This window comes from Melospiza melodia, chromosome 6 (assembly GCF_035770615.1).
Source record: "Melospiza melodia melodia isolate bMelMel2 chromosome 6, bMelMel2.pri, whole genome shotgun sequence".
Lineage (NCBI taxonomy): Eukaryota > Metazoa > Chordata > Aves > Passeriformes > Passerellidae > Melospiza > Melospiza melodia.
Genome location: NC_086199.1, coordinates 49,470,943 through 49,492,284, shown reverse-complemented (window position 1 = coordinate 49,492,284; position 21,342 = coordinate 49,470,943). Strand labels below are relative to the sequence as shown.

The window sequence follows — 21,342 nt, the reverse complement described above, 5'->3', positions numbered from 1 at the left end:
TATGTCTCCACTCAAGAACCAGAAAAATTGGTATTGACACAGCTGCTAAAGGGGCTTTTAACATCTCTGTTCACGTGGAATGGAACTCAAGTATTTCACAAATATCCATTTTCATTGTATTTGTCCTTTTAAAACCTTCCCTCCCAGCTCATTCAAGCTACTAACAAAAGGAAAAAGAATGAATTTATATCTGCATTCTAACATGGAAAGACGCCTGGAGATGTAAAATATTATTTCAAGCATCACACTAGGAAGGGATCCACTTTTAAAGCAGACAAGCTTGTTGTTTGCTCAGCATGCCACAGGAGAGCAGGAAGGTGGTTAAAACCAAGAGGGTAATTCAATGCAGCTGGGCAGAACGGGAGCATCCAACTGAGCAGGAAATGTGGGATTTCTCACCTGGGGAAAAGCTCACCAATCCTATGCTTCAGCACATCCTGACACAATCTACTGACATTCCACACACGAAACACACTGATCATAGTAGATACCTACATATCTCATTCTCCTCTGACATTTATCCTTATCAAAATATTCTTTAATTTAATGTCATGTACTGGATTGGGAACAAATTCCTATTTTTATGCTACACTGGGACAGAGAAGCTATCTTGTAGCTGTAGAGCAGACCAAGAGCTGAAGCATCTCCATCCCCTTTCACAAGGGCTAGTTGGTAGAAGCTGTACACAGACATATTTCAAGCTCCAAGGATGAATGTTCACCACCAGGGAAAGGACTCCCAATGCTCTGCCCCATCTCTGACCAGTGAAGCCATTCAGGCTTCTGCCACACTCTTTGGATGAGAAAATCTATAGAACAGGATATTCTGTTAAATAATTACATACTTTCCATTCATGCTGGCACTTCAGTTCTCCCCATCCTTGCCACAAGCCATTTTGGATGTGATTCTATGAAGGCTAAATCTTGTCATGCTGGCAGTGAAACTGGAGAGGCTCAGTTTTCCACTGCCCCCAAAGATTTGACTACAATAAACTCCTGGGGATCAAACATATGTATTTTTGCAATGCAGGATCCTGACACTGCAGTAAGTCTTAGCTAGTTTCATTATCCAAGAAATCAATTCAACATCTCTGGATGCCACAAGACAGAAATAGCAGCGAGAAGCGTCTGCCTTTCCCCCTGGCTGGGTGCCAGGCTGCCTATGGTTGTTACAGATCTCTGTTAAAATACACTTCCTTTTGTTGTATTGTGTTACAGCCTGAATAGTTAATGAATATACACACAGCCTATGGATACAGGGGCTTTAACAAATGCTTCTGCTAAAATAAGCTCTGTAAAACCTCTTAGGTTTACTCAATGGTTAATATGTGTGCTGCGCAAAAATAGCCGCAGTCCGTCGGTCTGGCTGTCCCTGTGGAGAGACAGGATCCCAAAGGAGAGAAGGATGAGGGGAGATACAATGCCAAAAAAAAAAAAAAAAAAAAGACAGAATACTTGCTGTGTTCCAAAATGCAGTAATCTGGTAGTTTTTCCACAAAGAAAAGCAGTAGTAAGTACTTCAAAGGAAAAGGGAGGTATTTCATGAGAGGAGAAGCGCTCCTCGCTTGCCAACACCAGACCTGCCATCCAGAAAGAAGAGGAAATCAATGTGCTCCTGAGCACAGCTACCTGCACCCTTCCACAAAAAAATACTTTCAGGCCAGCTTGAATAGAGGAAGATGAAGAGCTGCTGCTCTTTCAGGCACCTACCATGCTAGTCCTTAAAATGGAGCAACTTTCTCACAGCAAATTAAGTTGCAGCAAAACTGTAACTGAGTTTGATTATGTTTGGAGTGATCTTAACCAGCTCAAATATTTTTGTTAAACGAAAGTTTGGTAATGTCATGCTCAAAAACACCTGCTTCTGTTTCTCCTTCTTTAAAGTTCCTGTTAAAAATCTGTCTGGAGAGCTGGAGAGAAAAGTGTTAAACCAGTGAGAATTATTCTTCAATTTTTGTTTTTAAGACAACCCACAGCTGTTTTCTCCTATAAGGAATATTTCACCATGCACCTCAAAAGGAAGATACTCCCTTTCCTAACTACAAGCATAGACAGGAGAGGGGTAGGAACTGCAGATGTCCCAACAGCCCCTTTACCATCACATTACTCAAAAAACAGTGTAACTAAGTATTTCTCTCTCTCAAAACAGCACCACATGCTCAAAAAAAACACACACACTCCGCTTGGATTTTTACTGCAGATCACAAGATATTCAGTGCACCAGAAGACACCACAGTCTCCACCTGAGCAAACAGCATCTGTTATCCCATCCCAAGACATCAAGGAGAACACCAGAATTTTCTAAACTTCTTAAGGACACTGAATCTTACTGAAATGCACTTAAACTAAAAGCAAGATTTTAGAGAGAAAGCACTTATTTCCTTCTTGCCAGTGTTAATTAAACATTAATTTAAAACATTATCATAAAACAGCACAGCTTAGACTTTACAATTAGAAAGATCTAAAAAGATGAAAGGCAAATGAATACCTGTTTCAGCTGCTTGTTTGGATAGCCACATTTCTATTTATTACATCAAAGATCATAAACACATATACTATCCTATAACTTTTTATAAGCTTGTGAGAAAAGAAATCACACAATTGGTTCCATTAACTTGGTCAAAGACCAGAATATTTCATAAAATAATTTAGCTTCAGCATGTTAGCCAGCTTGGAATAAAGCAACAAAATTAACAAATTTGAAGAAAAATGAGATTGTTCCTTGATGGAGGATTAAAAAAAATTTTAAAAATAAAAACAAACCCCAAGCACAAACTTGCTGAAAAAAATCAAAACTGCAGCATAGTAACAGAAAATTTCTTCCAACCCTTACACTCAGGGAACAAAGAATGAAGAGCAAGAATTACCCATACTACAAAAATAAGTAATAAAAAAATCTGTAAGAAGTCAAACCATTTCAGATGATCATCACCTATGAATGGCTGGTTAGAAATCCAATTTAGAACAGAAGTTACACGAAAAAGCTAAAACCCAACAGTTGTACAAAGTAACAACTGAAGAACAGCACAAGACAATGAGAACAGCAGCTTCCCTTTTTCACTTTCAGGAAAAATTCAGTTGAATGCAGGAATAATTTCTCAAATATGTTCCCACTGAAGATTCTACAACACAGTCACACTACACATACCCCCTCAGAGATCAAGGAAGTGAGACTATAGATTGAGCAATTTTTATTTCTATTTCTTTGGCAGCGTGGGAGGGTCAATGTATCAACTGTTGATCACAGCACTGCCTTGTTTACCTGCTGCTCTCCAGAGTGGGCCGTTTGGAAATAGCCTTCCTCCCCTGAAACTTTACTACCAAACTCTACTATCTCTATTTACTACTGTGCTGACAATGCCTATTAATTACCAACTCTGGTCACAACAACAATGATAGAAATACTAATGCAAGGAAGCCATCAAAAGGGTGGGATGCTTAAAATTAATTTTTTTTATTAATGACCTGTTTAAAGCCCTGATATAGACCACTCATGTAAATGAATCCAGTTTGCAAGAGTTAAAGTCAAACCAGATTAGCAGCCCGAGTAAAACCAGTCTTTGCCCCTGGTGCCATCATGAGCACAATGCAAGCACATCCCTCCTGAAAGGAATAACCACACATGGCTTGTGAGATGCACAACTCTTCTCCTAAAGAAAGGAAGCCTAGGAGAAGGAGCAGATGCAGTGAGTGAGTTAATGAGAGATGGCAGTGGGCATCCTGATGAGTTCTCATGTACAATTCACTCCCTTCACCTAGCAGTGTTCGCCACGTGCGCGAAGGAATGCAAACCTTTCTTCAAGATCTGCAAGAACACAGGAAAGACTCTCGGCTGGAGGGATCAAAATCAAGGTGGCAGAAAACACCCAGAAAAAACTTCCAGGCAAGTACAGCTCAGTAATCTGAAGGATGAAATGGGAAGGAACCATGTAATGACAAAACCTGGAAATGATGAAGGATACAAAGATCAGTTGGCTCTGTAGTGGATTCATGATGGTCTTCAGAAGGCATTTCAAATATGCAATTACATCAACACAAAAACAGGAAGTAGAGTATACATGGTGTATAGTAAACCACAGTGAAAATTAATGTACCATATTCATTAATTAATTACCCAGAAGAAATTATGTTATAAATTAACCAACTTTTCAATGAAAAGTCTAGACAACTTTACAGATTACTCAAGAAAAATATTTTACAATTGGGAGCAAAAATAATCAGGATATCAGTATTTATTTTTAAAGGACAAGGACATATAAAAAATATTATGCCTTATATAAAACTAGTGATATTCCCTCACCTTGAATAGTGTGTGTTCAGTTTTGAATTCTGGGTTCAGTTTTGGTCACCCCATCTGAAAAAGGATACATCAAATAGAAAAGACGCAGAAAAGAACAATACAAATTAAAGACTTGAAGAGATTTGGGTACAAGAAGAAACCCTGGTTAGAACTATAAAGCTTCAAGGAAGAATGAATGATCAGTAACATTATTCAAATTATATCATAAATAAGGGAAGAGAAGCAGACAGGTGTTTCTAATGCCCCTGCCACACTCTAGAAGACCAAGGAATCCCCCACCCACTTTGAGCTAAAGGCTGATGTAAACATAAAAGTGGATTTTTAAAGCCAGAATTGCAATTACTCTCGAAATCACAGGTCACTGTTGAGATAAAAATATTAGGAGTATTTAAGAATGGATAGACAGGGAAATATCCACAAGTAAGGGTTGAATCCATGTAGAACAAGAACAGCCATCAACTGTGTAGAGCTGTAAGAAAATTGCATCAGAAGACACTGAAGTGCAACCTCATGCTACAGAAAATTTTCTGCAGCAACAAAAGACTAGGATACATAGACTGCTGATCCGAGAACATGCATTTCCTACATGTTAAAATCACTATTCTTGCACAAATATATGAGTTAACCAAGCAAATCCCTTGACAGAAACTACAAGCTTCTGTACAACCTTCCAGTCTTGACAATCTTCCTCAGGGTCAGAATAATTGTTACTTGCAATGTCATTTTGTTAAAATAAGAATTATATCAACATTATTTACAGGTGTCTTTAAAGTAGTTGTGTTACACATTTAAACCCACTCAACTGCACTTCCCAAGAACACTTTTATGGTTGAATTTATTGTCTCTTGCTTTTAAGTGCACTGAGATGTCAGAGGCAGATTGGCAGTGTCATGTGCTGACATATATTTGATCTTAGAAATGCATGTATGATACACCATGCCAGGCAACGAGCCTTCCTCCCCATTCTTTGGAAGGAAAACTGCTGCAAATCAAAAATCAAAAACTGAATTATAGATTTACATTCACACTCCTGGCTTTCGTAGGAGCGTGAATATACATCTATAATCTTTCAACTCTTCCATGATTAGGCATTAGGAATTACATAAGTAGCATACTCTGATGGGGGCATTTTTTTAAAATTCTAAGAATGTAAGAGGACTTGGAAATCAAAAATGTAAGTGCTCAGACTCAGGAAATGTTAGCTAAGCTGGATAGGGGTATCTTTGTCTTTGAGGTAGCAGCAAAGACTCAATTCCACCACTCTCTGCAATTCAAGGCCTGTACCTTAAAATAGAGTGAGAATAATTATGTTCAAGCTGATATGGGAAGTTACCCCCTCATTCCTAGTCTCACTCCTCCTCTGAAGAAGTTTGGTGCATGGGAAGTGGTAGTGAAGACAAAGGCAAATCGGTTTCTGTACCTCCTGTAAAATCCTACAGCCACAGGATGAGCTTTTCTACAGAAAAACCTCATTTTTGCCTCATAAAACATTTTCATGGGACTATGCATTCTCAACAGCTAGAAAAGCCTAATTCCCTTCAGAGCCTCCCAGTGAGATATATATATATTTAGATATAGATATATAACATACAAGACTGACATGCAGCTGCCAGTTTAACTTTGAACCCTGATCTGCCCTAGAGAGGGATTTAAAACTCTTCTATAGAAAGCAACCCATGTATGTGACTACTTTAAAAAAGAAGCAATCACTGCAAAAAAATTCTTTAGAACTTACGGCTCATAACTGAACAGGGAAAAGAAAAATCACCTAGAAATTAAATGAGACAAAAAATTAAATCCTAGGTGATTTCCTCAAATAATTAAAAACCCCATAAACTATTCTAGATCTTTTTCCTGATAGTGAAAAACATTTTGTTTTGAAAGAGCAAGCACAAATTTTAAGCTAATCTACATTCTCAAACCATGTACCAAAAATACTGAAGATAATCATTTAGCTATTCCTCTTTGATTTATTCAGATGAGAATAAAACAAGTGATTTCAGCAGGCTCTTTTCTAATTATCCACTATCTCTTGTAAAAGGAGGAGTTGGTTTTATTAAAACCAGATGTTTATGCTTCTGCCTTTTCATGATTTTGATTGTCCTTGAAAAGACTTACAGAGTAATTTATTTATACACTTGATAGGTTAAGCCGTTTTTGAATTACATGAAAATTAAGCAAAGTAGATACTGATGCAGCAACAGAATGAACAAAATGGTGTAGATATAAACTCTTCAGATGCTTTAGTGACAAATAAAGCCTGCTATTTAATACATTTACATTTTGGAGAGCAAAGTGTCTTTATTTTAAGTGTCACATGAGGTTACTTACCAATAACTGAATTTGGACAATACTGTTTGTGTGGATGGAGGATTTACTCCTAACTGTGGGACCACCCTACAGTGCTTTATCCTTCTCAATGTCTGTGAGATGGTCACACAGACACTGCCTCTGCCCACAAGAGGAGAACACCCAAACTCTCACACAGAGCTTTTGTACAAAACAAAGCCCTGAGATGAGCTGCTCAATTGCCCACATTATTTCTGAAGAAAACCAGACTTGAAATGAGCTTGTCTGGAGCAGAGATTGCAGTCAAGGCAAGCACAAGGGGCTGTGGGGCTGCTGGCAGCCACTGGCTGACCTCAACCCAAGGAGAGGATCAAACACACATTTCCAGCTCTGGAGGAGGACAAGAGAAGAGCACAGCGTGGGATGTTTCAAGGCCTCACAGCTCAGACATGTCAGAATTTAATTCCCTCCCTGCTTTATTTTGTTATTGTTGATTCTGTGGGAATAACAATTTCTAACCCTATGGACTTGCACTGCTGAAGAACAGGTTGAGAGCTCCTACAAAAGAGTAAAAAGCACAGCAGTATCTGCTTTTAGCATCCTTGTCAAGAGTGTCAAGGCCTTATAAATCAGTTTTCTGCACAGGCCTTTTGTGTTTTAGCCCTTGGTGACAACAGCCCTACAACTGGGCTGAGGGTACAAAGGTATGGTGATGCTAAAGAAGCAAGCAGACAGATCCTGCTGTAAAAAAACCTAGCAGTGGAAAGAGGAATTATTTTCTAATATGACTGATCAGCATGAGCATCTGTTACTGGCATAGTTCATGTTAAAAAAAAAAAAAAAAAAAACAAAAAAAACCCAAACAAAAAACCTCAAAAAAACCAACAAAAAAACCCCCAAAACAAACAAACAAAAAGCCCCCACAAGGATGTTGCTCTTATGTCAAGAAATCAAGTGTATCATAACATATTACTTTATTTTAGGCAGCTATTAAAAAAAACAAACAAAAAAGTCAAAATAAAACACAAAAAACCAACACCCCCCCCCCAAAAAAAACCCAAAATCACTCACACAAAAATATCCCCAATACCAAAGAAAAGCTAACCTGAAAACACAAAGGAAGATTTCTTTGATTCTTCAGCAAAACTTGTAAGAGAATTTGCTCCCCAACACAGGGCAACAAGCTCAGCCCAAGAGCTCAATAAGCCATGAAAGCACTGAACTATTTGAAATCATTTTCCAGCATAAAGCTGTGGCACAGCAATTCTGCACTGGAGATGAACACACCCCACAAATGCTGCAGAGTAAGAAAATCTGCCCACATCCTTGTCCATTGTAAAAAGGGTTTTTTAAACTGCTGATACTTGCCCATCTGGGTGATGCAAAGTTGTGTTCTGGTGAAATTTTGCAACTCAGACTGATAAATTTTGACTTCAAATTACATTGCTTAAATTCTAGAAAGCTCACCAAAAATTAACAGAAAAAAAAAATTCATCTTAGCAAAAAAAAAATCTATGTTTTCATTACAGATAATTCATGTAGTGACACTAGATTATAAAAACACTCTCAAATTAGGATTCAACACTGACAACATGACATCAGGATAAACAGATATGGTAGGCTTGTTAAAACTGTTTAATTTTAAATGACAAGCAACAGACTTGTAGGAGAAGCTAGCATTTGTTTAAAAATATCTATTAACAGCAAATGTGATCACTTAGAATTCAAATATTCAAAGCACATACAATTTAAACAGTAGTGTCTTGCAAAATGTCATGTATTGATGCCACAGCTTCACATTGGAGGTTCATGTCCTGTTCACTACCTAAATGGAACATCAAAATCCATTTCCCTTTGATAGTCCCCTACATAAAATGTTATCTGGACACAGTACCTATGCCAGCTGCAAAATGAAACACAAGAAATTAGAAAGAATAGTAAGAAAAAAGAAAGTTATTACAGAATACCTACAGAGCAACAATTGGGGCAGATGAATTAACACACATGAAATTAAATCTGCCTTCTCAAGGTTACACTAGTAGAGACCTTTTGGTGAATAAAAATATTTTTAAATGTTTTAGTCACTAAATGTTCTGTTGTATTAATACCCATACATGTCTGGCTCAATGTCCTGTGGGAATCTCTAACTTCCACAGAACTCTGCAGAAAAACACACCCAACACACAGTACACAGCAACACTTAATTTTAATTGGAATTATGCTGCAGTTATTTATGCCCTGGCAAGTGAACTCCGTGGCTGACTTGCTGAGTTTTTCCCATACAAATTTCTATGATTAGGCCTGTGGTGTAAACATGACACCACCAGAACAAGTCTCATCCTTACCCATGGCTTAGCAATCCCACTGACACATCCATGGGGAAACACAGCAGCACCTCAGCTTTGGGGCACGGCAAAAAAAACACCTGGTAATGTTCTGACAGAGCTAAAAAATTACTGTAGAATATTTAAAGGTTATTTTTCTCCCCCCCCCTATGAATTTAACCTATGGAGTGGTAATAGGAAAACTACACAAGTCTATTTTGGTAGGCTAGACTGTTCAGCCTTCCAGCCCATCCCACTACACCACAGCCTGCTGAAAGAATTCAGCTGCAATGGTCCCTCCAAATGTTTCACCCCAGCCTTGAACCCTAATAAAAACCCTCTTTAACTGTTCTCCTAAATGCTTTTTTCTCTCTGCTTTTTCTTCCTATTTTTCCTTCCCTATTATTCCATTTTAGTTTATTTGTCCTTTCCCGTTGAAAGGAGAGCCTGTCTATTCTTAGAAGAGTTTTGGATCCTAAAATAAACTGCTTAACTATGTATCTATTACATTCAGAACTGATGTCACATCAGACCTGCCAACATGCTACAACAGGAATGTGACCACAGCAAGAAGCCCCAGCATTTCTGCAAGCCCTGCTTTGCAAAGATTCTTGAAATAAATTGACATTCAAAAATGCATCTACCCAAACATTAAAACATTTGGTAGGGATTTTTTTTCCATTTCTTCTTCTTACTACATAAATGTGGTATTTTTAAAGCAGTTCTTGCCTGATATCTAATATTAAACCCCAGACCCTCAGCACCACATTGGAGGAAGAAATCAGGGTAATCAGATTATACTGAGAATTCTTTTTAATTATGCTGAATGTTAAAATGTTGCTGTGAGCAAATGGAAGTTAAAAACAGGTAATGCAGTTTAAAGAAATTAAAAAAAAAAAAAAAAAAAAACTGAGATCTAGATAATAAATGGATAATAATGGGAGCCTTTCATCTGAGTGAACCCTTTGAGTCTGGTCCAGGACACTAATAATTACAAGTAGCTCATTAGTTATGGCTAAAAACTTCATTCTGTTCCCAATATAGCCAGACACTCATGTTAGGAAAAGGCACATTTGTTGACAATAACAGAAGCAACAACAATCAAATAGACAAGGAACTTTCCCCTCATTTAGGAAGAGCTACTGCTCAAATTGGGCTGAAGCACAAGGACTGCTCAGTGCCCTGAGCTGGGCTGGAGAATTTTTGTCTCCAAGAGGAAAATGAAAGGGAAGTTATCTTCACTGCCTGCTCTTCTCAGAGTGCTAAGAAAAAATTACACAGAATTTCACAAGGCCCCCACAAGGTTCTGCTTGAAAAGCGTGAGGGGCAATAAACATTTCCTGGACTTTAAAAAATAACAGCAATAGTTATTTCAAGAACACAACTTTGTCATTTCATCTGAGCTATTAAACATGCATTAATATAATATCAATATGTCAAATATCTCAAATATGTCCTCAACAGAGAATAGAAATATACACTACATAAAGCCCACAATCCATTTAAGTACCATACCAGGCCAGGGAGATATTTTGGGTTCAGCTTTCAAATTACTTGTACCAAAATATAAAACCAAGACAATGCCAACTAAAAATTTATTCAAAGCATCAACAACTAACAAAAATTGCAAAAATAAAATAATTGTGAAGTTGGATTGTTTTGCATGTGATAGCCAAACCCTGAACACTATGAGATTATGAGAGTCTGCACAGTGGGAGTATTTACCAGGAACTCCTGCTCCTTGAAAAGGTGAAAACTGAAGTCCAGTTGACAAATCTCTACTAAAAAGGTATCTGTGATTTGCTTGGATCCACATTGGTTTGTTTCCAGCATATATGAAGTTTCCATGGGGGGAAAAACAAATCCTCAAATCAAAGCACAACTTTTTCTTAGTGCCAGGAACTATTTTTAGGTTATGTTGTCACACCACAAATTGATAGGACAAACTTTCAAAGGCCAGCCCTGCATTATGTCATTGCTTTTTAGTAAAGCTCCTAGCACTGGCCTTGCTGTGCCGTTGCTAACAGAGTTAATATCTCCTTTTGAGTCAAGCTCATTTCATTTTCTGGCAGTTTTACATTGTGCTTTTCACTTTTAGGAAGAAGACAAGCTACAAAAATAAGTGTAAACTGCATATGCTAAAATTGGGAGGGGTGGGGGGAAAATGTCTTATTGAAAGAAACAAACACCTGCCAAAAGCAGCCACCCCCAGCTCCTTTTCAGCAATGTCCTACTTTGCTGCCTGCAGGCTGAGCAGTCCCTACACACACACCTCAATTAGTGAGGGAAATCTTGGTGGTTTTCTTCCAGATTCATCAAGGTGCTATAGTTCTTTTGGGTCCCTGACACAAAGTTTCTAGGTGAAATCATCAGCTCAGTGGGACTTCTGTGTAACATAATTTTCCCCATAATCAGTTTTCCTGAATGGAAAACGGCAAATTCCTCACAAAATGGCAATTTTTAAATTGACATCAGTGAACAGTATTGACTATACAAGAATAAGAATTTATATTATTCATTAATAGGGTAGCATAAACCACCACAAGCAGGCCAATACACTAAATAAATCCTTGGCAGTAATCCCACTGCCAAGACAGGCTTACAAACTTGTTTGCAATTACCCAGAAAGAGGTGCTGTCAACCAGCATTGTCATGGCTCTGTAAACAACATATACATTAATGATGCTGCTGGGAAAGGAGCAGCAAAATTATCCATTATCAGACAATTGCTGAGAAGCTGGAATACTTGAAGCCTTCTACAGAAATAGCCCCTTGAGAATAAATAGCTGCAAACAAGAACAGTATCAGATCTACATCAAAATCAAAATAGAAGAGAATTAGAGCCTGGTAACATAACCTTATGAGGAAGAGTCCATTAGAGCATAATGATAAATGCAGGTATTTTCATTAGTCATTTCAGAACTAGACAAACTCTTCATTCTTATTATCATTTTCTGTCTCTGACGCTGGAAATGGCCTTAGGGCAAATCAGCTTATGCTATGATTTAAGATTACAGACTTTTACAAACATAAACAGAAATAACCAACCAAGAAAGACACAAAATCCAGCAGACATCAAAACAAAAATCCCCAAAGACGCATTTTGAAATAAATTTTCATCTGAAGGTGAAAATCTCTGGATTTGACAAAAAGTATGTCACTGCCTTATCAAGCCTTGAAGAGTACTGTAAGTACCTAAAGACAGAAAGCTGCTTTGGTGAGGTAGCAAGGAAACAGGCCTTTACCTCAGTGACCTCAAACTAAAGTGTCCCTGGGAGTAACAGGCAAGATGGCCTTGTTACAAAACAGAGAACATCACATTCTGCTGCCTTTTCAGGTACTCCAAGGATGGCCAATGGGATGTTACAGCATTCACTTTAAGGCTTATTAACTATCATGTAGCAATAAAGTGCATTATGATTACTAAGTGCTTTCTCCAAGGTGGTTACAGCTCCATAGAGTAAGAAGTGATCATTTTTGCAATTTAGAAGTCTAACTACACAACATATTCATGGAGCTGCAGCAGTTAAACCTGATGTAAACAGGTCAACTGATTTATAAATCTATAAATTTATAGATTTATAAATTTATAGGTGTGAAGTTTTCTCAAAGATGCCAGGCGTGTTCCTAAATCAATTTTATGATTTTAAACCTGACAAAAACAGACTCAAATGCATATCCCTGATATCATTTTATGTTCATACAAACTGTGGATGACAGCAGGCAGATGATAGGCTTCCACTCACTAGATTCCATAAACTTTCCAACCTCAAAGCAGCATGGTAAACAACCAGGAACGTCAACAAACCAACCTAACTAGCATCATCAGACTTCATCTGCCAAGGTCAGGGGGAGAGAGTGTTCCATTTTCAGGGATTATAGTTTCAGCAGCAGAAAAAGAAAAAAAATAAAAAAATCAAGCCTACCAAATTGAAGAGGACTACCAAAAATAGGCTTTGTTCTGGAGAATAAGCACATACCTCACTGTGTTGTGTATTTCTTATGCCCCACTGGTGCCAGTTATACCCACTGAAATGAGAGACAAGTGAAATCATAGTGGTTTTTGTTTCACTATTCAGCACAGAAAACAAAACTATGTTAAAAATCTACTGAGAGATTAAAGTTCCCCAAGGGGTTAACTGCAGGAACTCATCATGCATTTAACTGGCTCTTCTTCCTCCTAGGGGATTCCATCGCCAAACCTCCAGAGAGGGAAGAGGATCCGGGGGATCTCTGGGGTGAAAACTGACCCCTGGGAACACCCACTAACCAGGTAAAGCAGGCTACATAAACTCCAAATCATCAGTGTGTCTCAATGCAAGCTTGCTATCATTTAAAGCTGTTGTATAAACACAAGCTCCATTACAATTGTCATACATTTGGTATTTTCTAAACATAAACAGGAACAGGCAAAAACTAGCTGATGAAGTCAGTGCCTACACGTATCAACACGGCTTTAGATAAGAATGTTCTGAAATAAATAGCATCCAAAGCTTCTGCATGTGCCACTGCTTCAATAAGAAGGTATTGCTGTGTCATAACTGTGTCAAAAAAAGGAATCATAAAAATATCGAGGCAATGTTTACAAGTTGCATGATTACTTTAAAGGTAATTATTTAGCTAGAACACATGACTCTTATTTCCCTATGAAAGGCTCTCTACTTAACTGGATTAACACACTATTGATAGCTAAATTCCACTGCCAGAGGCTACTGTCAAGTCATCATTTCCAGAACAAACCTATAAGCTATTTTCTTTATCCTGTGTGCAACTATTACACCAAGCTCATCATGAATTTGTTCCCAAAGTGCTCTAAAAAAAACCTGCTGCAAAGAACATTCAAGAGATGCATGACACAGGATTACCTGTTCTAATGAAATTTGACCATACATCAGTCACAGGTTGGAAGGCTAAATATGTTTAGCAGCCAATCAAGAACCTAACATCTGATTTTCAATATTGGTGATTTTTTTTTTTTTTTAGTTTAAAGATGATTCAATTTTGATGCTGTGAAAATTGACTACTGCCTGGAACTCAACTCTCAGATGTTTTCAAGGGAAAGCACATCCAGCTCTGCATTCTCAGCAAATACTCCTCATGAAAATGTTTACCCTTTTTTTTCTTATCAAAAGCAACCCGCAGATATGTACACTCACTTCTCCACCCATTTCTTAGCACACACAATACACAAGTTTTACACAGAGATGTGAGATAGGAAAGACAAATGATCTTCTCCAAGATAACCTTTCCTGCACAAAGTTGCATTCAGGGTAATGCCACTGGCACAGAATGGGGCACATTTTCCATTCCCCTCTGCAGAGCCCTCACCCTCACATTGCTGTGGGATGCTATCACAGAGGTAAACAAGGAAAAGGAACTTCTGACCTCTCTGCTTTCATGGAATCATCAAGAACAATGTCAATACAAGCAGGACCCTCATTTTTTTCAAATCTAATTTCCATTTGCAGCATCCAACTGAAATCGGAAAGAAATTGAAAGAAAAAACCCTGCAAGTGGCGTCATCATTTGTTACTACTGTACTTCACATCAAGGGAATTTATTCTAAAGTTGTTAGGCTTAGCAACAGGAACAAAAACAATAAAAAAACCTAACTGGTTCCAAACTGGGGAATTTTGAAGTCTAACTTCCTTCCTTCCTCGTCTCCCAACAGCACTCTGTGTTTCCTGATGTTGATAATGCCGGGTGGGAGACAGAGCACAGGCCTCCCTCATGGAGGGCCCCAAAACCCCCCAGAAGGGCCAAAGGGGAATAAGCAAAAAGGTTAAAGGACACAGGGAGCACAATCCAAAGAAAACATGTTTGTTACATGGACAGGCCGATGTGCTGGCTGCACAAAGGACTGGGAAAGCAAGTTCCAGTTTCCCCATTCTGCACTGGCAAAAATGCTACACACTGTACAGACACAGGGAAATGCTGCTTGGAAAATGTCACCTATCCTTCCTACACCATTCTCCCTGTTTCCCTGGGCTCTTGGCTGCCTCAGCAACATCAGCAGCCACTGAACACACTTCAAAGCACTGGTCACTCATGCAATAAAATTGCCTGTTGCACCACACAGCAGCTCCTCATCAGGACCTTTTCACACAACAAATACAGAACCTATTTCATAAAACAGAACTGGACTGGCCAGAAGTGTAGTATGTCATTAACTTAAAAAAAAAAAAAAGAAAAAAAGGAAAAAGAAAAAAAAAAAAAAAAGGAAGAGAAAAGAAGCAGCAAAATCTACCTTTAAGGTGCTACAGACGCTGGACACCAATTGCATCTTTGAGTTTACATTCTTCACTTCTTCATTAAGTTATTAGAGACAGCCCTCTGCCTCATCCCATCTTTTACAGAATGGGTTGTTTGATACAGGAAAAATAATGAGACTGAGCATAGGAAGATTCCCCCTTTACAGGGGAAATCATACTGTACTAATACCTAGGTCTACTTGAGATACATTTGTTGATCACAGACAAGAGTGTTGAGTACTTATTTTTATTATTTTAAAATGTATCAAAAACATTACCCCTAAGCATAAAGTTGTCAATTATGCAAATTATTCAAATCAGGTTTCAAAGCACAACAAATTTTTTGCATTTTTCTTAGATAAGCCACATCTGAGTCCAATAAAGCAAAAAAGACAATAGCTAATGAAAAAGGAAAAACAAATAAGAAACTTAGTCTGATTATAAATGGAAAGCATAAAAATTAAAATATTTTCTTTAACATCCAGTTTAAATTAAAAGCTAAGTTTGGCAAAAAATAAAAAGGCTGTGTTAAACCACATCATAAATTAACACCTAGGGTATTAATCCCTTTCAGCTACCAGCTCTCTAGTAAAATGTAACAGCTCATTCAATGTTAAAAAAAGAAATGGAATAACTGTTTACAAGAGATTTTAGAGAGAAAAAAAAGCTATTTTGACTTGCAAAAGAAAATATTGTTAATTGCACACAGTCGCTTTGCAGTGACTCCCAGCCCTGCGCACGCTGAAATTCCAGCCTGGAGCCGCCAGGAGCGTGGGAAGGGTCCCATTGCGTAAGATGTTATTAAGGCAGCAAAGCCTGCCTGCTTAACTGCAGATACTTAAATACTCTAAATAATTACACAGATTAGCCAGGCACAGTGCTGCCGACCTGCAGCAGCAGGGAGCTGCTCCTGCACAGCTTCTCCAGGTGCATTCTGTGCCCAGGGACTCAGCTGGGAGATGCTGAGCCCTGGGTGTTTCACAGCAGGCACAACAGGACTGGCCTCCACTCCTGCTAGACCCACACCATTCCAAGTGATGGAAGAATTCCCCAAGCACAGAACTAATTGTGCTCTATCAACAAGGTCAATGTGACTCCCACTGAATTTAATTTACAGGCATAAAGTACTTTTCCTTCCTGCTCAAGCTGCTGCAGTTGCAGGATAGTGCTTAGGAGAAATATGTGAGGAATCCCACATTACAATATTTCAGATGTCAAGCATCGAAGCATAGTTTAGAACAATCTGGGCTAATTTTAATTTTTCATCTATTTACTCAGAGGCTCAGACCTACAGAAGTTTGGCACAAGATACTACATACTAGTTAAAGCAAGCAAGACGTTATAAAGTATTTGTTTCTTCACAGGATGGCTAAAAACCCAACCCAAGGGCCTAAGAGAAGAAAAATGAAATACAGCAGTACACTGCTCTGAGGAGGCAATCCTTGAAGTACAGGTGTATACACTACAGTTATCTCTGAGCATGCACTCCCTTCCCATTCCCCAGTACATTTTTTGGGTGGGGATGTCTTTTGCTTTTGGGGGTTTGTGGCTTTTTGTTTGGTTGGTTTGGTTGCTGGGTGGAGGGCTTTTTTGTTTGTATGTATGGGGCTATGGCTGCTTTCTCTTATTTTTTTGTTTTTTAAAATAAAGTTCCCTGCTCTATCTGCAGAGTTTTTGTTCCTCTTGCAGTGGCAGTGCCATGAGAAGCAGGAGTTGAGCAATGAGCTGGAGAGAGAACTAAGAACACAGGCTCTTAGTCAACATCAGGAAACTATTTCCACTTCAGAAGTCAGGAAGCCTCTCGCACTTGTGCCACATTCTGCTGAAGAAGAGAATCTGCTGTCATGCCACACAAATGTAAACAGACCTATCAACAACCACTGCACTTAATTACACTTCTCTGTTGCTGCTTCTTCAAATTTGCACTACTGCTCTCCCCAGACAGCAATGAACAACCCTCAATCTCTGTTTTGTTTTCTATAGCACACAAAGGCACCACACGTGTTATTGAGTTAGTCCAGAGCTATGCACACAGTGACTTGCCAAATAGCTACTGCAAAAAAGCAAGGACAACCACCAACTTCTTCCTTTTCACCCTGCAGGAGTCACTTTGAATCCTCTCTCTACTCTGCAGCTGCTGTTTGTACCTCTGGCACCTTGGGGATTTTCATCTCCTGTCAGATTTGGGTTGAAGTACTCAAAGGTTCAGTGGTACTGGGACAAAGGCAAACTTTATACACATTAATCAGACAAAAAAAGCTCAGAGGTCAGCTCTCAAGCTTTTCCAAAAATCCCCACTAGATTACACCCACCCAGCAAACATCCCATTTCTTACTGCAGGAGTTTCTTGCAGTACCCATTTCAGAAGTGTCACCTCCAACAAGCTGATCACAGTCTATTTTCAAAAAAAGGGCTCTTGCTTGTTCTCACAGCTCAACCAAAGTTAAAGGTGCAGCACAAACAGAGACATTTCAGAAATTTATCTGTAACTATTCTCTCATGAAAAACTCAAAACATTTGAAGAATCTTTAAGAGGAGCTAAATGGACATTGTCTCATGCAGAAGAAAAATTCAGCTACATCACTATAACTTAAAAACTGCAGAATTAATCCACTCCAATGACTGCCATTAAATCACTCATACTTTTTGATTTGCTAAAACACACTGACCTATGTGCTGCCTTTCACCTCAAAGCATGTAAATCACATGCCTGACAAAATGTTAAGTTTGTCTCACAAAGGAAAGAGCTGTGTCTTAAAGGACAGCCACAAGAAAAAAAAAAAGGAAAAATATTTGAAAATATCTTTCTAACCTCAGAAAGCAAAGCTAAAATCAAAGCACAACAGCACAGAGAAATGAGTTGTTACATCCAATTTCATACATATTTAAAATGCAGGTCATGACCAAGAAGGACTGAGAGCATGCATAGGTGCAATACTCAGTGGTGGGATGTACAAATAAACCATGCAAAGCAGCTTTCTGCCACACTTCAGCAACCACAAATGAACACAGCAGCTTTCCAAGAGGTGCACATTTTGTCACACAGTCTCTGGCTCCCCTGAGCACCCTCAGCCGGGCCCCCACCATCAGAAACACATGGAAACCCAAAACAAAGGCCATGCCAAAACTAGGAAATTGCAGCTCTCCTGTGTCTGGAGAGAGAACAGCACTAATTATAAAGTGATTAACTTCTATTAGACTTTTTGTTGTGTCAGTAAAGGAGGGGTAAGGGCTGAGGGTGCTGTTATGAATTTGGCATTCCACATCCATGTAACACCACCTTCTTTGAAATGATGACATTGATGCAGATTCTGTATCTTGGGGGAATGTGACCTCTATACATTGGTTAACAACCTGATAGAAGGGGTATTTCACTGGCAGTATTTCATACAGGCCTGCAGGAGAGAGTCAGTGGTCTCACATAAGCTCAGTCCTCTGGATACACAGAGAATGAAAATGCTGAAGTGTTAAAAAATACCTGCAGAACAGGAAACCATGTATGGGCAGGATCTCCACCCAATTTAGTAAATTCAATATTACACTAAGTTTGGGGGTTTCTCTATGAGGATTTTTGAAGGAGTTTTGAGTGAGGTAGAAACAGGACTTCTGAGTTTTTAGATGGTGCAGTTTATTTTCTTATCTTCTGCATAGGCAGGAAGGGTGAGTTCAGCTCACATCTTCACTGCATGGCTCAGAAGGCCACAAGACCCTCAGTTACAAGACATTTTAAGGAGTTATTGACCAATAAAACGCTGCCAACAAGGATATTTATGGCTTAGACCCAATCCTTAAATATTTCATCTTATGGACCCATGTTACAGTGTAAGCTTTCTTAGCAATCATGTTATGACACACAAACCTACAGTGCTGCATTCTAAACGCCTTATTTACCTCTGTAACCACTCCTATTTTAAACTAAAACTCTAAACTTTCCTCCACTTAATGTATCTCTACTTCAAACTATAAATTCACATTCTCACTTCTAACACCTAAGTTTGGAAGCCTTTTCCAAGGTCTCAGATCAAATCCTGTGTTTAATCCTAAGCTTTGGCTTACAAGCCCAAAGTTCTAAGAATTCCTTGCATTTCAAGTTCCAACATTTCTAGCTCTATGTTAGACCAGAGTCAGTGGGGAGTCATTTGATGATATTTGTACACAGTCTAATGATTCTAGGGACAGACACATGAAGAAAAGGTGCTTTATATATGTAGATACTTAATAACCATAACCTCAGAAGAAGTGGTGTGTAGAGAGATTAAATGGAACAAAATTAGTGCTAATTTGTCTTTGGCAATCCTGAAGTTGCTCTTTCAGGAAGGCAACTACATGGCTACAAATTGAATATCCCAAATGACACATGGCACCATTCCACCAGCAACCAGCCCTGTGGGACAGTCATTCTGCAGGCAGGGTGGAGTACTGGGGCACTAATGACACAAGCTAATTCCTAATTATCCTGCTATGTAATACCCTGCAGGGTTGCAGGGTTTTTCCCTTGTTAAATATCAGTTCGTTTCCTAAGCTTTTTTTTTTTGGTAGGCTTTTAGCAGCTTAACAACTGCTGTCTATATTAAACACTACATCAAATAGGAAAATTACATAAAGCAAGAAAACACTAGGGATGTGAATGGTGTTGGTCAGAAAAAAACAGGTCACTGTCAACTCAGTGAGAGAAGATTCCCAGTTCATGGCAGGGCCAAGAGACCAGTTAAAAACCAGCAGAAATAAAGCTGAGAATCAGTGAAGCACTCCACATTTTTAGTGTCTCTCAGCATAGTCAGACATCAACTGCAGAGCTGTCCCAGCTCCTCTGTGTGCTTTCCATTTAACAATACTTTCTTACTGGAAATTGTTGAAATAATTCAAGGCTATATGAAAACCAAAGCAGTCAGCAGCCATACCATATAATTTACAAATTACATCCCCCTGGTCTGCTTTCCAGCTCTTGTTACCAAAAATGCTGAGGCCCTTTGCTCTACTCCTAGCTACTTTTCCAGGGAGGTGAAGTGTCCAAAATCAGCTGCTGGTCCACACAATGCTGGTCCAGAGAAAAGCAACAAAGCTGGTGAAGGACCTGGAACATAAATCCTATGAGGAGCAGCTGAGAGAGCTGGGAGGGTTTAGCCTGGAGAAGAGGTGCAGGAGAGACATTGTATTCTTGAAGAATACTTCAAGGTATTTCAACAAAATACGTGTAGACATAAAGCATAATTCATATTTTAAAACACAACTAGATCTTGGTTGGATAGCAAGCAGTGAAAGAGTGTGGAAATCAGGAGCTCAAAAATTTAAACATTAACTGGGGTTCAAAAAAAAAGGCACAAAGAACAACATCCAAATACTATTAGTGTAAATATCCTGGCTTTTGGCAGCATATCTTTTTGGCAAGTATCAAGTGCCAGTACTGATCTATGACCTACAGCACACCCTAACAGTTTTTCAGTTGATAAAACAACAGTAATATGCAGTTTAAAAGCTTCATATAGTGTTGTACTTATACAAAAGCCTTGTACATAAGTGAAGTGGTGCCTGCAGTTTTTCAAAGAAGCCATGACTTGAACATGTTTGAAAGTTATCAGGGAACTAAGTTTTATTGAGAGAAAGTAACAAAAATAATGGTAAAATCTGTTTCACTTCCATTCCTGGAATCAATTTGGGGCAATTAAAATACATTTTAAATTCACACTAATTTTGAATCTTCAACATTTAAAAAGGTTTTGTGCATTGCACTTGAAACAAACTGTAGTCTTGTGAAAGATTTCATTGTGTGCTTTTAACATTTTGAATACCTAAAGATTCACTACAAGGGTAAGACCCTATCATTCTCAAAAGCATCCAAGAAAGCATTAAAATACTAATGAAAATTCAACAGCGCAATTCTGAAAAAAGGTAATCACATAAAGAGATGATATTTTGTGGGAGACTGCTGTGCTGTCCTGGGACAACTGAAACAACCTTGGTATTTAAAAGGGGGGAAATGTTCTTAAGGTAACATCATAGTCTCAAAATGCAACTGCTTGAACATCTTATCTGTGAAATGCTTTTGACTTGTTTCTCCCAGCCCTCTAATCCCATTTCACTTTTTAGAAGCTGTTTTAACAGCCAAATAAAAAGAAAAAAAAAACCTTGAAAACATTAGCTAGCACTGTAGGACCAATATTCAAATATACAGTGTAAAA

General features: G+C 38.5%; 1 protein-coding gene across 4 annotated transcripts in view; it reads right to left on the bottom strand.

Annotated features, from left to right (window-relative positions):
* The window catches only part of HIPK3 (homeodomain interacting protein kinase 3), a 69,192-nt gene that overhangs the window by 23,120 nt on the left and 24,730 nt on the right, over positions 1-21,342 (bottom strand). The gene's annotated exons all lie outside the window — the stretch shown is intronic.